General features: G+C 39.1%; 2 long non-coding RNA genes across 3 annotated transcripts in view; one reads left to right on the top strand and one right to left on the bottom strand.

The window, feature by feature from the left end:
• Positions 1-15,936, top strand: part of LOC135361769 (uncharacterized) — a 49,336-nt gene that overhangs the window by 13,449 nt on the left and 19,951 nt on the right. The gene's annotated exons all lie outside the window — the stretch shown is intronic.
• Positions 1-15,936, bottom strand: part of LOC123851302 (uncharacterized) — a 40,891-nt gene that overhangs the window by 11,312 nt on the left and 13,643 nt on the right. For both annotated transcript variants that reach the window (XR_010405697.1, XR_006792529.3), the window contains exon 3: positions 6,134-6,377. This is a non-coding gene — a long non-coding RNA (uncharacterized LOC123851302). The remainder of the gene's footprint in view (positions 1-6,133; positions 6,378-15,936) is intronic.

Genomic DNA, 15,936 nt, shown 5'->3' with positions numbered 1-15,936 from the left:
AATTTGGAGCTACAATGTTTTTAAAGAATTTGTTATTCATAGATAGCTTCCAAATCTAAAGCTTGTGAGAAAGGTGGCATTTACCAAAGGTAAGCCCTCAAGAAATGGCTAGAGAAGAAAATGACAACCAGGCCAACCAGGCCAGTTCAGAAGCACTTACCTCTGCAGGGTCACAAATGAGCTGCATCAGCAGATTTGTCAATCCTGTTAAGTATATTTTTAAAACATGTTCAATGATTTGGTAATCACTGTTTTGAATATAGCCCTCACTATGAGATAGTGAAGGTAGGTTAAAAAGTAAAGAGTCTAGAGTCAAACGTACTTAGGTTTACATCCTGACAGTACCACTTACTAGATTTGTGATTTTGAGCAATTATCATCTCTGTGCCTTATTCCTCATCTGTATAATGGGGATCATAATTGTGGTCACCTCCTAGGGTGGTTTCAAGAATTAGTTGAATAATCACAAAATACTTTTAAGAGTGCCTGGCACAGGGGCGCCTGGGTGGCTCAGTTGGTTAAGCGACTGCCTTTGGCTCAGGTCATGATCCCGGAGTCCCGGGATCGAGTCCCACATCGGGCTCCCTGCTCGGCCGGGAGTCTGCTTCTCCCTCTCATGCTCTCTGTCTCTCATTCTCTCTGTCTCAAATAAATAAATAAAATCTTTAAAAAAAAAAAAAAAAAGAGTGCCTGGCACACAAAAGTATACTATACAGGTTGGTTTTTATTCATAAACATTATTGAGGATAGGCTTTTCCATGATGGTGGAGGAGTAGGAGACCTTAGTTTTGTCTGGTCCCAGGAATTCAGCTAGATAGCTATCAAATCACCCTGAACACCTGTGAACTCAACCAGAGATTTAAGAAAAGAATTGCTGCAATTCTACAAATAGAAAAGTGACCACTTAATGCAAGAATGACAACACGGAAAAACTCACCTCAAAAAAGAGAACAAGAGGCACTACTGACTGCCAGGGACCTAATCAGTATGGATACAAGTAAGAAGTTGGAACTAGAGTTCAGAATAATGATTATAAAGATACTAGCTGGGCTTGAAAAAAGCCTGGAAGACACTAGAGAATCCCTTTCTGGAGAAAGAAAAGAACTAAAATCTAACCAACTCGAAATCAAAGGCTATTAATGAGATGCAATAAAAAATGGAGGCTCTAACTGCTAGGATAAATGAGGCAGAAGAAAGAATTAGTGACATAGAAGACCAAACGATGGAGAATAAAGAAGCTGAGAAAAAGAGAGATAAACAACTACTGGATCACGAGGGGAGAATTTGAGAGATAAGTGATACCATAAAGTAAAACAATATTAGAATAATTGGGATCCCAGAAGAAGAGGAAAGAGAGAAGGGGGCAGAAGGAATATTGGAGCAAATTAAAGTGGAGAACTTCCCTAATCTGTGGAAGGAAACAGGCATCAAAATCCAGGAGGCACAGAGAACCTCCCTCAAAATCAATAAAAATAGGTCATCACCCCGACATATAATAGTGAAACTTACAAATCTCAGAGGCAAAGAGAAAATCCTGAAAGCAGTTCAGAACAAGAGGTCCTTAACCTACAGAGGTAGAAACATAAGGCTGGCAGCAGACCTAACCACAGTGACCTGTCCGGCCAGAAAGGACTGGCATGACACATTCAGGGTGCTAAATGAGAAAAATATACAGCCAAGAATACTTTATCCAGCAAGGCTGTCATTAAGAATAGAAAAGACAAAGAGCTTCCAGGACAAACAGAAACTAAAAGAATTTGTGATCACTAAGCCAGCCTGCAAGAAATGTTAAAGGGGATCCTTTAAGGTGAAGGTAAGATCCTACACCTCAAAGGTGAAGAGAGAGCCCAAAAGTAACATAGACCAGAAAGGAACACAGACAATATACAGTAACAGTCACTTCACAGGTAATACAATGGCACTAAATTCATATATTTCAATATTTACTCTGAATGTAAATGGACTAAATGCCCCAATCAAAAGACACAGGGTATCTGATTGGATAAAAAAGCAAGACCCATCCATATGCTGTTGGCAAGAGACTCATTTTAGATCCAAAGACACCTCCAGATTGAAAGTGAGGGGGTGGAAAACCATTTATCATGCTAATGGACACCAAAAGAAAGCTGGGGGTAGCAATCCTTATATCAGACAAATTAGATTTTAAACCAAAGACTGTAATAAGAGATGAGGAAGGACACTATATCATAATTAAAGGGTCTATCCAACAAGAAGATCTAACAATTGTAAATATTTATGCCCCTAACATGGGAGCAGCCAATTATATAAACCAATTAATAAAACAATTAAAGAAACACATCAATAATAATACAATAATAGTAGGGGACTTTAACACTCCACTCACTACAATGGACAGATCATCTAAGCAGAAGATCAACAAGGAAACAAGGGCTTGAATGACACACTGGACCAGATGGACTTCACAGATATATTCAGAGCATTCCACCCTAAAGCAACAGAATACACATTCTTCTCTAGTGCCCATGGAACATTCTCCAGAATAGATCACATACTCAGTCACAAATCAGGTCTCAACTGGAACCAAAAGACTGGCATCATTCCCTGCATATTTTCAGACCACAGTGCTTTGAAACTTGAACTCAAAAACAAGAGGAAATTTGGAAAGAATCCAAATACATGGAGGTTAAAGAGCATCCTACTAAAGAATGAATGGCTCAACCAGGAAACTAAAGAAGAATTTTAAAAATTTATGGAAACAAGTGAAAATGAAAACAAGTGCTCAAAACCTTTGGGATGCAGCAAAGGTGGTCCTAAGAGGGAAGTACACAGCAATGTAAGCCTTTCTCAAGAAATAAGAAAGTTCTCAAATACACAACCTAACCTTACACCGAAAGGAGCAGCAGAAAGAACAGGAAATAAAGCCTAAACCCAGCAGGAGAAGAGAATTAATAAAGATTAGAGCAGAAATCAATGAAATAGAAACCAAAAGAACAGTAGAACAGATCTACGAAACTAGGAGCTGGTTCTTTGAAAGAATTAATAAGATTGGTAAACCCCTAGCCAGACTTATCAAAAAGAAAAGAGAAAGGACCCAAATAAATAAAATCATGAATGAAGGAGGAGAGATCACAACCCAAACAGAAGAAATACAAACAATTATAAGAACATATTATGAGCAACTATATGCCAACAAATTAGGCCATCTGGAAGAAATGGACACATTCCTAGAGATGTATAAACTACCAAAAGGTAAATAGGAAGAAATAGAAAACCTAAACAGACCCATAACCAGCAAGGAAATTGGAGCAGTAATAAAAAATCTCCCAATAAGGGTGCCTGGGTGGCTCAGTCAGTTAAGCATCTGCAGCAAAGTGGCAGGATATAAAAATCAATGCACAGAAATCATTTGCATCTCTATACACTAACAATGAGACAGAAGAAAGAGAAATTAAGGAGTCCATCCCATTTACAACTGCACCCAAAACCATAAGATACCTAGGAATAAACCTAACCAAAGAGGCAAAGGATCTGTACTCAGAAAACTATAGAATACTCATGAAAGAAATTGAGGAAGACACAAAGAAATGGAAAAACGTTCCATACTCATGGATTGGAAGAACAAATGTTAAAATGTCTATGCTACCTAGAGCAATCTACACATTTAACTCAATCCCTATCAAAATACCATCAACTTTTTTCACAAGGCTGGAACAAATAATCCCAAAATTTATATGGAACCAGGGAGGCCCCCGAATAGCCAGAGGAATGTTGAAAAAGAAAACCAAAGCTGGTGGCATCACAATTCCAGACTTCCAGCTCTATTACAAAGCTGTAATCATCAAGACAGTATGGTATTGGCACAAAAATAGACACATAGATCAATGGAACAGAATAGAGAACTAAGAAATGGACCCTCAACTCTATGGTCAACTAATCTTCAACAAAGAAGGAAAGGATATCAATGGAAAAAAAACAGTCTCTTCAATAAAGGGTGTTGGGAAAATTGGACAGCCACTAGAATGAATGAAACTAGACCATTTTCTTACATCATACATCATATACAAAATACACAAAAATAGATGCAAAATGGATGAAAGACCTAAATGTGAGTCAGGAATCCATCAAAATCCTAGAGGAGAACACAGGCAGCAACCTCTTCTACCTTGGCCACAACAACTTCTTTTTAAACATGTCTCAAAGGCAAGGGAAACAAAGGCAAAAATGAACTATTGGGACTTCATCAAGATAAAAATCTTTTGCACAGCAAAGGAAAAAGTCAACAAAACCAAAAGACAACTGACAGAATGGGAGAAGATATATGCAAATGACATATCAGATAAAGGGCTAGTATCCAAAATCTATAAAGAACTTATCAAACTCAACACTCAAGGAATAAATAATCCCATGAAGAAATTTGCAGAAGACATGAACAGACATTTCTGGAAAGAAGACATCCAAATGGCCAACAGACACATAAAAAAGTGCTCGACATCACTCAGCATCGGAGAAATAAAAATCAAAACCACAATGTGATACCACCTCATACCAGTCAGAATGTCTAAAATTAACAAGTCAGGAAATGACAGATGTTGGGAAAGTTGCAGAGAAAGGGGAACCCTCTTACACTGTTGGTGGGAATGCAAGCCGGTGTAGCCACTCTGGAAAACAGTATGGAGGTTCCTCAAAAAGTTAAAAATAAATCTACCCTGCAACCCAGCAATTGTACTACCAGGGGTTTATCCCAAATATGCAAATGTAGTGATCCAAAGGGGCACCTGCACCCCAATGTTTATAGCAGCATTGTCCATAATAGCCAAGCTATGGAAAGAGCCCAGATGTCCATCAACAGATGAATGGATAAAGAAGATGTGGTACATATATACAATGGAATACTACGCAGCCATCAAAAAATGATATCTTGCCATTTGCAACGATGTGGAGGGAACTAGAGGGTATTATGCTAAGCGAAGTAAGTCAGTCAGAGAAAGACAATTATCATCTGATCTCACTCATATGTGGAATTTAAGAAACAAAACAGAGATCATAGGGGAAGAGAGGAAAAAATAAAACAAGATGAAATCAGAGAGGGAGACAAACCATAAGAGACTCTTAATCATAGGAAACAAACTGAGGGTTGCTAGAGGGGAGGGAGGCAGGGGATGGGATAATTGGATGATGGACATTAAGGAGGGCACGTGATGTAATGAGCACTGGATGTTATATATGATTGATGAATCCCTTAACTCTACCTCTGAACTCATAATACATTATATGTGACTTAATTGAATTTAATTATAAAAATATTATTGAGGATATTTCATGCAGTAAAATAAGAATTTTAGACAGTACAAGTCCTGGGGAGTTCTGAGAAGGTACTGCAATACTTAGATGGGTGGGAGGATGGATGGATGGATGGATGGATGGATGGATGAAAAGAAGGAAAAAAGGGAGGAAGGATTGCTAATATTTGTTCTGTGTGGAAAATCTTACTAAAGAGATAATATCCCTTTTGCTTTTTTCACATCGCTTCTACTAACACCATTCTCAACATCCATGAAGTTCATTTAGCACCATCATGACATGTAAATACATCAGAGCCATATTCTTTATGAATTAAAATTAGATACTGTAGCTTAGGCAATACTTATTTTTCTTAGCACCGTTCACCCCCACCTTCTTCAAAACAGAGTTGTAAGGATCTGGTAGGAGCCATATATCACTCTGCTCCACTATTTTCAGTAATTAGGCAGTGGGCCTTGTTCCTGACTAGGCAATACCCAGGAGATAACCAGAGGTGGTAACATAAGCACCAGCTAGAGTGAGGATAGCAGAACACAGCCACTGTGAATTGGCCCAGGGAAACTTGAAAAAACTTTAAATAAAAATAGGGATAAGCAATCCTCCATGTCCCAGCAGAGTATGCTACTCCAGAAACGCTGCGGCTCTCCTGAGTTATTTCCAGCCAGGAGGAAGAGATAATCAGCATTGGCTATTATCTGGGCCAAAAGTGGCCTCAGGCCCATGAAAATTAAAAGTTGGTTTTCTATGGTCAGCAAGACCGTTTTAGCAGGCCCCTACGGGGATACTAGTACTAAGCTGGCCCTACACAGGGCTGGATCCCCCTGGCATCCGTGTTTGTACTGTTTCTCACCTCTCTGGTCCAGAGCTGATGAACCAAGGATGCACACAGGACTCTCGTCAGGCCAAACAGGGCCTGAATCTCTCCATCTCTCTCTCTCTCTCTCTCTCCATCTCTCTCTCTCTCTCTCTCTCTCTCTCTCTCTCTCCAAATTTGCACTGGGCGATAAGAAGCTGGGCTGCTCACTTGAATGGAGGATGAGTATACTCAGGAGCAGAGGACAGCTGTGTTTGGATTTACACATGCCAAAGTCAGTCTGCAGGGAGAATGAGAGAGAACAGAACCCAATGGGCACAGTTAGTGAGACAAAAATTAGCTGCTTGTGTTCTTGATGGATTCCAAGTCCTCGTTCCAATCCTTCCTGAAACCTGGCTGCACTTTCTGCCTTCCTTGGGATATTCTATTCTTAAAATAAATTTCATTTTTGCTTATAGTGGTTTGAAATAAATTTCTTTTACTTGTCACCAAAAGAGCCTTGACTAATGAAGCTACAGATATTATTGTATCATCTACAGTATTAAAATCTTTTTGTTGGGACACCTGGGTGGCTCAGTTGGTTAAGCTTCTGCCTTCAGCTCAGGTCATGATTCCGGGGTCCTGGGATCGAGTCCTGCATCGGGGTCCCTGCTCAGTGGGGAGGCTGCTTCTCCCTCTGCCTGCCACTCCCCCTGCTTGTGCTCTCTCCCTCTCTCTCTCTTTCTCACTCTTTCTCTGACAAACAAATAAATAAAATCTTTAAAATAAAATTTTATTTATTTGTTTATTTGACAGAGAGAGACACAGCGAGAGAGGGAACACAAGCAGGACGTGTGGGAGAGGGAGAAGCAGGCTCCCCGCTGAGCAGGGAGCCCGATGCGGGGCTTGATCCCAGGGCCCCGGGATCATGACCTGAGCCGAAGGCAGACGCTTAACAACTGAGCCACCCAGGTGCCCCAGAGATAAAATCTTTTTGTTGATGGTCACCTATAAAAGGTAGGTGGGGGTGAGACTTCTCCGGTTAACCTTTTTATGTAGTTTTGACCTTCAAATTATGCAACTGTATTACCTATTCAAAAAATACTTACTTTAAAAATTATTGTTGAAATAAGTTCTGCAAATAGTGGTTTATGTTTTTCGCATCAAAATTCAGGGCACCTCATATTTAATGCAGAGTAAAACAACAGGTCAGAATTTTAAAACTCAGTCCCATAACTATTAGAAGTTTTACAGTGGAGAATCAGCAGATATGCAATAAGATAAATATTTCCTATGTTTAGATAAGAGGCTTGAACTAAAAGTATGACTTGGTATCCAAAGAGGAACTCAACCTTCTCCATGGAGCTCTCTGTGATGCCATGAAAACTCCCGACCTAGAGAAAACGCACAAACTGTAAAACATGCAATTCCAAATGGTTCGTGCACGCTTTGAGGCCCATTCATGGAAGCCAACATAGGACAACTTAATGGGTGGTGAATTTACATACCTGAAAGGACGAAATAATCACACAGTGGTACTAAATATTGTAGAGTGTGGCACAGAAAAAGAGTGTTAACAAGTCAGATATAGAAGAGATCAAGGGATCTGAATGATTTGAGGGGATTTTGGGGGGAGCTGAGAAATTATCTCAGTCTCAAAATATTAGCAGGATTTGGGGACATAGAAGACATAAAAAATAGAGCACAGGCATAGTGTTGAAAAGAACAAAGCATGCATGGCAACCATAAGGACACGGGTCTAGCTGGGGCAGGAGTTTCTGTAGGATATGGACAGCACCTAGCACAGAGTTTGGGGTTTGGGTACCCAATGAATAGTAATTATTATTGTTGTTACTACGATTACAAGAGCAAGATAAGGTCATATAGGTAAGTGAAGACCATATTCTAGAGGACCTTGAATGTCAGAGCAGTTAAGACTTTTCAAGTCATTGTATGTTTTTAAGCAGGAAAAGAATTTGATTCAGTCAAACTATTTGGAACGCATAAAGAATGACTTGGAGAAAGTGAAGGGAGAATAGGTAGTAGGAGTATTTCACTGGGCTTTGTAGTACTAAAGGTAACTAGTGTTTAAACAAGGGTGGTAGAGGGGCACCTGGGTGGCTCAGTCCATTAAGCATCCGCCTTTGGCTCAGGTCATGATCCCAGGGTCCTGGGATTGAGTCCTGCATCGGGCTCTCTACTTAGTGGGGAGCCTGCTTCTCCCTCTCCCTCTGCTCCTCCCTCCCCTTGTGCTTGTGTTCTCTCTCTCTCTCTCTCTCTCTGTTAAATAAATAAATAAAATCTTAAAAAAAATAAACAAGGGTGGTAGAGTGGAAATAAGACATATATTGGAGGGACTTAAAATGGAGAGGACTTGAGGACTATATATTAGTGATATATAGGGGATAAAAGAGAGGAAATAGTGAGAAAAAAATATTTTAAATTGATTGTATTATTATTATTTACCTATTAAATGTTACTAAATTAACCTGTTTATAGATTCCCCAACTGCTGCCCTATTGGAATGTTTGCTCTGGGTAAAAGGTACAAACATTCTCAAGGAAGCCACCCGTAGCTTACAGCAAATGCAGCTGAGATGTGACGTAGGAGGGAATCGGGTTTCTCCTCAGCCATGAACAGCTTTTAACTGAATGTGTAGGTGGTGATAATGTTAAATGTACCACACAAAATCACAGATTCTTTTTTACTCATAAGGAATTTCTATGATATACGTGCCAGCTTACCAGCCACTTGCAGCCTTGTCTATGCTTTTCACAGCTTCTGCTGTGTAGATGAAATTTTAAATGAACTCCTCGTAGTAGGATCCAAAACATTCTCGTACTGTGTAAGCACGATTCATGGTAGTTGGAGGTTTTCCTTCTCTCTTGCTGATCACAGTGGGTCTGCTGCTACTGCTGGAGCTCAGCACCAAGAGGGAAAATAAAGTGGTGCTTCTTGTTCTAAGAAAAATGGCAGGGGGTTGGGGCAGGACAGAAATGAAAGTTTTAGAGATCCTCCCTATAGTCAAGGTGTATGAACTTTGGTCAGTCACAGGATAGCTCAGTCAGTTGTCCCTGGCACACTGCAGAGTCAAAAAGGCAATACTGGCTTAAGTTGTGGTTTTCAGAAGGTAGTGTCATCGGTAAAGAACTGACACAAGAAGTCAGAAAACATGGTGCCCATATCAGATTTATCTCTCACTATGGAGATGACTTGGAGCAAGTCAATTAATCTTTTTTTTTAAACCCGGCCTGCAGCAAGCTATCATTTTGAGAATAACTGAAATGTTGTTGTCAAAGCTGTTTGTAAACGTAAACCGGTGCAGAAAAATAAAGTATCGCTGGGATTTTTTACTTTTGTTTTACCTGTGTTGATTCTGACTCCCCAAGCACAAGATCTATAACTTGGGCTTCATTGGTTTTCTTTTTCTTTTTAAAAAAAAAATACTTAATACATACAGTGAAAACTTTATTATTTTTCAACTAATGATGCAGGGAAGGGGAAAACTCTCCTGGAATGTCGTTGGCTAATAGGAAGGAGCTGTACTCAGCAGATGGGTATCTTGCTATCTTACCAGATCAGTAGTAAGAGAAAGAAAGAAGGTCAGAGTGAGGAAGAGAAAAAAATAGTTCTTTGAATTTCTAACAATCTCTTGAAAAACACATAGAATTTAGTTTTTTGTATGTGGTTATTTTTCATTACAAAAAGCCAGTTCAATGTCCGGGACTCCAAAAGGAATGGGAATGGGGCAATAAAATTAATAATAGTATCCTGATAATTATTATTTTAGCATTTTAATGTTTTCTACTTTTTTTGAAGTTTCATATCTTTTCTTATCATCTTAGTTATCTTGATAGCGTATGGTTGTTACATTTTAGTTTTATCTGTTTTTCAAGTACATTGATCCCTTAAGCAACGTCTGTTGAATTTTCATGTCAGTTGAAGTCATGGGTAATTTCTGCATTCTTTTCCCATCCATGTCTATTCCTTCATTTAATAAATATATATGCAGTGCCTACTCCACGCTGGGCACTGGTTATGGCGTGGGAAGCAACAGAGGCGCAGTCCCTGCTCGTGTGCAGCTTTCAGTCCAGTGGTGGAGTAAGCCCAAGACTTCTTGTTGGCCCCCAATAGCCATTTTCCCCTTCTTCATTAGAAAGAGACCCCCAATTTGTTATGCTGAAGAATTTTAATAGCAATCATTCTTCCCCTAAATTTTAATATGCATCTTTTAAAAATAAGAACATTTTCCTACATAGCCAAAATAACAATCATAGCTGACATTAATAATTCCTTAATAGTTCCTTTTTTTTTAAGATTTATTTATGTGTTTGAGAGGGAGAGCTGGGGGGTGCAGGGGACAGAGGGAGAGGGAGGGAGAGTCTCAAGCCGACTTCACACTGAACATGCCCATTGCAGGGCTCAGATCATGACCCTGAGATCATGACCTGAGCCGAAATCAAGAGTAAGGTGCTTAAACGACTGCACCGCCCAGGTGCCCCTAATTTCTTTTTTAAATTGAAGTATAATTAACAGTGTTATATTACCTTCAGGTGCACAAGATAGTGATTCAACAGTTCTATACATTGAATAGTCTATCATATCTTAGGGACCACCCATTTTGACATTTTTCCAGTTGTCCACAAAATGTCCTTCATAGCTAGCTCGTCCAAACCAGGATCCAGTTGAGGATCACACATCACATCAGGTTATGTCCCCTCAGTCTCCTTAAAATAAATCAGTCCTTATATTCATGAGACTAAAATGTTAAAGAAACAGACAGGAACAACTGTCTTATAGAATGTTCCAATTTCTCAATCTGTGTGTTTTCTTCCTCAGCGTATCAATTACTTTCTATTTTCCTTGTAATTCCTATAAACCTAGAAGTTATGACAAAAGGTCCAGTTAGACTCAAATATATATATATATTCTTTTAAGTAGGCTCCACACCTAGCGTGGAGCTCAACGCAGGGCCTGAGCTCATTACCCTGAGATCAAGACCCGAGCTAAGATTAAGAGTCAGTCACTTAGGGCTCCTGGGTAGCTCAGTTGGTTAAGCGACAGCCTTCAGCTCAGGTCATGATCCTGGAGTCCCGGAATAGAGTCCCACATCAGGCTCCCCGCTCAGTGGGGAGTCTGCTTCTCCCTCTGACCCTCGCCCCTCTCATGCTCTCTCTTAAATAAATAAATAAAAATCTTTAAAAAATTAAAAACAAACAAACAAAAAAGAGTTGGTCACTTAACCAGCTGAGCCACCCAGGCACCCCTAGACTCAACCATTTTTGGCAAGCTTACACCATAGGTGGTACTGTGCACCTCATATTGCATCACATCAGGAAACAGCGTATTTGACTACTGGAGTAAGGTGAAGGCAGACAACTCCTCCGCTATAAAGCTACTTTTTTTTTTTTCTCCTGTGGACAAAAAGTAATCTGTGTAGAGTTTTTTGGAGTACTTTATGAAGGTTATTTTCTCATTAGCCATTCACCTAATAGTTTTTTTTTTAATATTTTATTTATATGAGAGAGAGAGAGTGAGAGAGAGAGAGAGCACAAGCAGGGTGAGGGGCAGAGGGAGAAGCAGACTCCCTACTGAGCAGGGAGCCCGATGCAGGCCTTGATCTCAGGACTCCAGGATCATGACCTGATCTGAAGGCAGACGTTTAACCAACTGAGCCACCTAATAGTTTTAACACAAACTGATAATCTGTGCTCAAGCAATAATTTCATTAAGGAACTCACCATTTTTAACTGTGTATTTAGCCTCTTCCACTTTGAATAAAGACCACATTTACCTTCCTGATTCCTGCTGGATAGAACCATGATGACTGGAACTTGAGCAACCATTTTGGACTGTGAGGTGGAAGCCAAGCTGAATTTGGTGGAGCAGTTAGAGACAATAAATCTAGGTCTCTTATGATCATGGAACTATCAAACTAAACTTAATCTACCCACTTCTAAACTTTGTTTAAATGAGCAAAAAATGAACTACTATCTTTTCCAGCCACTGTATTTTTGGCTTTCAGCAGTTGAACCAAATCCTGACTGCTACAACAAAGAAGACAATAAACAAGAAAACAATTTTGGTAAATGCTATTAAAAAAAATAGAATAGAGGGATAGAAAACAGTGGGCTACTTAGATCAGGTGACAAGGAAAGGCCACTCCAAGAAGGTTACATTTAAGTTAAGAGTGGAATGCTAAGAAAGAGCTAACCATGTGAGGTTGTAGGGATTATCCTAAACAGGGGAAACTGGGGGCACAAAGTGATGAGGTGGGAAAGGGCTTGCTTGACATGTTCAAGAATTAAAAAGAGGCAATGTGGCTAGAGCTTAATGGTCACTGTGGGAATTTTTTTCAAGTGTAATATTAAGAGTTGTAAGCAGGATAACACGGGTTTATGTTCTTAAAAACGATTCTGACTGTGTGTGGAAAACAAATGGGGATCAAAAGTGAAAGCACTGCAGAAAGCAGGCCACTGTGGCGGTCTGGGCAAGAGAAGATGGGCTACTGTAGTGGCATTGGGGACAGGGAGTGAAGACAGGTGAGAGATGGATATGAGGGAGGAAGGGTGGAACTTGTGGTTGGGTGGGATGTAGGAAGAGGGGAGAATCAGAGATAAAGCTCAGAGATTCCGGCTTAAGCAGCTGGATAGGTGGGTGTGCCTTTTTCCGAAGCGAAGGAGATTGGGTGAAGAAGGGGCAGGAAGCGGAGAGCAGGAAGCAGCACGGCAGAGATGGCGGGGAGTCAGGGCTCCATTTGGGACATGCTGAGCTCAAGATGTTGAAGCAGAGGTGTCCAGCCGGCAATTTGAAATAAACATCCAGAGGGCGCCTGGGTGGCTCATTTGGTTGAGCGACTGCCTTCGGCTCAGGTCATGATCCTGGAGTCCCTGGATCGAGTCCCGCATCGGGCTCCCTGCTTGGCGGGGAGCCTGCTTCTCCCTCTGACCTTCCCCCCTCTCATGTGCTCTGTCTCTCATTCTGTCTCAAATAAATTAAAAAAAAAAAATGAAATAAACATCCAGAGCAAGAGAGCAATATGTGGCTTCTAGTGTTTTAAAAAATTCCACATCCACAAATTACCACCGTTGATACTTTAAAAAGCAACAACAACAACGAAACTTAGGTCTCTCAGTACTTAATCAAAAGAAAGAAACCACATGAATAAATCTATTTCCAGTAATATTAACTTAATAATGGTTTCAGGCAATGAATAAACAGAACCTTGTGTGTGTTTGGAAACATGATAATGTCAGAACATTCTAAATGTTAATATGTTCTGTTGTGGTTTGTTTAGAAATTAAACCAAAAAATAATTTGCTAATTACTTTTGGGTGTCATTTTGGTAAAATGATGTGACAGAGTACCTTCAAATTGTATCTGTTTTACTTATGACATGCTACATTAAATATTAATGTTTGATTTCAAAGATCTGAATTAGATAAAATATTAATTAAAGATAAACAATGAATTAGAACTTTCAAATGGTAAGAAAACACATGATAGCAAAATATATTTTTAAAAGAAACTTCCAGAATGATCTCAGGTGTAGATCATCTATAGCACTCTTTCAACAATCATTAATATTAAAAACAATAACATAAAAGTTTTTATTTTTATTTTTTTTAAGATTTTATGTATTTATTTAGGGGGGAGAGAAAGAGAGAGAGAGTGCGCGCACGTGCAAGCAAGAGAGAGAGCATGATCAGGGGGAGGGGCAGAAGGAGAGGGAGAAACAGGCTCCACACTGAGCAGAAAGCCCTACATGGGGCTTGATCCCAGAACCCTGGGACCATGACCTGAGTCGAAGGCAGATGCTTAACCAACTGAGCCACCCAGGCACCCTCAAATTAGATTACTATTACAGATAAACAACTTTAGTTTTTCCATTTGGAGTGCATGTATTATATTCTGTGGGTTTTTAAATAGTGCACTCAAAATAAGCCAGTAAGCATATGACAGAAAGAATGCAAATGAAATCACAGAGATAAGCTTAGCCAGTATATTACTGATAGATATCTTTAGCTTGAAAAAGCCACTGGTCCTACTCTTACAGAATATCTTCTTCTTTTTTTTTTTTCAGAATATCTTCTTTATCTAGCATTCTACTGGTGGAGCTTCTTCATACCAGAATCCAACATCATACATCCAGCACATACAAACAGATTTTACTAAAACATTGATTTTTATTTATACCACATTTTCTTCACATTTCTGCAACTAAAAGTTTTTCTTAAATCTGTCATAAAAAAAAAAAAACTCACTCATAATTTCTGTATTTCACCTATCCGCCTTCTACCACTATTTGCTAGTGTGATGGGTGTGTTGTACTTCCTCTATAAAGTGCTGCCTTTACAGACATTTTCAGACATTTAAACCAAAATGAAATCAGGTAAGACCGTACCAAAGAAAACGAATGGATGTGTCCACCAAAAGACATGTAAAGAACATTCATTAAACCTTTATTGATCTCCAAACCTTTAAAAATAAAAAATCTAATATCCATCAACAGTAGAATGGATAAATTCATACACTGGAATACTATATAGCAAGTAAAAAGAACAAACTATGGCTACACACATTGTGGGTCAATCTCAGAGAACTGCTGCTGAGCAGAAGAAACCAGACACACACATACCAAAATACAGTAATACAGCATAATTCCATTTCTTTGAAGTTTAAGAAAACACAAAACTGATCTATGTATTAAAAACCAGAACAATGGTTGCTGGCTTGGGGAGGTGTTATTGGCTGGGACGCAACTTAGTGGGGCCTTTTGGGATGCTAGAAATGTTCTTTACTTTGATCTAGGTGGTAGTATACAGTTACACATACACATATATACACGTGCATGCATATGTATATAGACATGTAGAAAATAAAGTTTAAGATTAGTGCATTTTACTATATGGATATGTACCTCAATAATTTTTTGAACTCAGTAGTAAATTATAGTACATCTTCCAATAGACCAATAGAACTTTAAAAAAGGAATAGAACTACATGAATTCAATGGGATGATACCCAAACATATTAAGTAAAAAAAGCAATTGGCAGAGTAGTTTGTTTAGAATGATCCCACTTGTGTGTATTTGTGAGTGTGTGTTTGTGTTTTAATAAATATATGTATGGTGGTATATGCATGGACAGTTTCTGGAAGAATATATAGGAAATTGTTCATAGCAGTTACCTTAGACTATTGGCATGTGGGACTAAAGGTTAGGGTTTATACATAGACTTTTTTTTCATTTTATACTTTTTTACGCTTTTGATATAATTTCTAACCTAATTTAAAAGGTTTCTTTAGGGGCGCCTGGGTGGCTCAGTCGGTTAAGCGACTGCCTTCGGCTCAGGTCATGATCCTGGAGTCCCGGGATCGAGTCCCGCATCAAGCTCCCTGCTCGGCGGGGGGTCTGCTTCTCCCTCTGGCCCTCCCCCCTCTCATGCTCTCTCTCTCTCATTCTCTCTCTCAAATAAATAAATAAAAAATCTTTAAAAAAAAAAAGAATATAACTCAAAACCAATATTATTTGATTATATATTCAAGTTTAATATTTGTTACCCAAAAGTAACTTAATAACCCCTTTTCAAATTGATTATAATTTGAACTGTTCACAAACCAATAATCTCTAGTAGTTTCTGAACCTATTAGTAGTATTACAGAAATATGATGAAAATGGAAAATCTGGTGGCAGATTCTAGTTCTTTCACTGGCTACCTGACCTAGGATAAGCTGCTTGATCATTCTGGATCTTAGTTTTCTTTAGTATAGCATGGGGAAAATAACGCCTGACCTGTAAGATTACACAAAGGATTAAATTATTGATGCATGTAAAAGCTGTTTGGAAAGTATAAAACAC

Source organism: Mirounga angustirostris, unplaced genomic scaffold, assembly GCF_029215605.1.
Source record: "Mirounga angustirostris isolate CCGP_5_RB_7025 unplaced genomic scaffold, mMirAng1.0.hap1 SCAF_10, whole genome shotgun sequence".
NCBI lineage: Eukaryota > Metazoa > Chordata > Mammalia > Carnivora > Phocidae > Mirounga > Mirounga angustirostris.
Note: the sequence above shows the minus strand (reverse complement) of the source record. Positions and strands in the feature narration are given on the sequence as shown.